This window comes from Microtus ochrogaster, chromosome 7, assembly GCF_000317375.1.
Source record: "Microtus ochrogaster isolate Prairie Vole_2 chromosome 7, MicOch1.0, whole genome shotgun sequence".
Classification (NCBI taxonomy): Eukaryota; Metazoa; Chordata; class Mammalia; order Rodentia; family Cricetidae; genus Microtus; species Microtus ochrogaster.
In genome coordinates, this window is record NC_022014.1 from 44,855,072 (window position 1) to 44,856,805 (window position 1,734).

Below are 1,734 nucleotides of genomic sequence, written 5' to 3' on the forward strand. Positions count from 1 at the left end.
GTCAATCTGTTCCCAGTCTCTCAAGGCTCTAATGATGCTGAAGTCAATCTGTTCCCAGTCTCTCAAGGCTCTAATGATGCTGAAGTCAATCTGTTACCAGTCTCTCAAGGCTCTAATGATGCTGAAGCAACCATGTCAAAGACTATGAGTCCTAGAGCAAAACACCCACCCACACATAAAAAATTTTTTAAGATTAATTTAAATAAATTTTATAACTGTTACCAGAGGCCTAACTCTGGGGATCTGAACAGACCAGGTTCTGCCAGATGTGTCTTCCAGGGTCCAAACATCAGAGAGAGATGAGCAGTAGTGAAACAGAAAGACAATTTCTCTGTGCCCAGCTTAGAAACTACATTATGGGTATTAACAATAGTTTCAAAATTATAAACAGAAAGGAGACAAAAACAAACAAAGAAACAAAGGGTGGTATGCCTTGAGATCTCACTCAGAGTGATTTGGTTGATCCTGATCTCAGAGTTGTTTCTGTGAGTCCTGCTAGCATCAGAGAACCATAGAAACTGTGATTGGTTCCCAGCAGTTGATTGGCTGCAGAGTTCACCATTCCTGGAATTCAAAGTAAGTTGGTGTGGTGTGGTGGTTTGAAAGAGAATGGCCCCCATAGTTTCATAGATTTGAATGTGTGGTCACCAGGGAGTGGCACTCTTTGAAAGCCTTGTTGGAAAAAGTTTGTTACCAGAGGTAGGCTTTGAGGTTTCAAAAGCCCATTCCAAAACCAGAGTCTCCCTCTTCCTGTTGCCTGCAGATCTAAATGTAGAACTGTCAGCTACTTCTCCAGCACCATGTCTGCCTGTGTGCCACCATGCTTCCTGCCATGATGACAATAGACTAACCCTCTGAAACTGTAAGTGAGCCCCAATTAAATATTTTCCTTTATAAGAGTTACCATGGTCATGGTATATCTTCACAGCAATAGAACACTGACTCAGACAGTTGGGAAGGAGAAATAATTTGGAAAGAGAGAGCAGTTTAGAGGGTCAAGATAGAATCCATTAAGACAAAGAGACCAAAGGACAGTTTCAAAGGAGCCCCAGTCAGTTCCACCATTACTACTTTTTGTAGTTAGTTACAGACATCAACAGGACACAAGAGGGAAGGCCCTTCTATGGGCTAGCAATACCAGGAAGCCAGGACCACTGGCTGCCATCTAGGAGGCCCATTATCATATCTATGCCTGTTTGAGTCCATTTAAAATAAGCTTTTTGTGTGTACACATGTGTTTGGAAGTATGGATGTACTTGCGCACATATGCATGTGCAGTCGCCAGAGATTGATATTGGCATCTTCATTAGTTACTTTTCACCTGAATTTTAATTTTTTAAAATTACACTTTATTTGGTGTGTGTGGTGTGTGTGTTTGTGTATGTGTGTGTATGACACAGCCGTTGCACACATGTGGAAAGAAGAGGAAAATTTGCCAGAGTCAATTCTTTTCTTCTACCATGTGGATTGCAGGTGTGATAGCTATTCTTGGTTGTCAACTTGATTGTATCTGGATGAACTACAATACAGAAATGGAGGACACACCTGTGATCCAGATCTTGAGGGAGGAAGACAACATGTCATTGGTCTGGATCTTGAGGCTATAAGACACAGGCCTTTGACAGGAATCTTGAGGTAGGATGACACAATCCTTTAATACAGATCTTTTTTTTTTTAATAGATTTTTTTTTATTAAGAAAGAAAAAAAAATTTTCCGCCTCCTCCCAGCCTCCC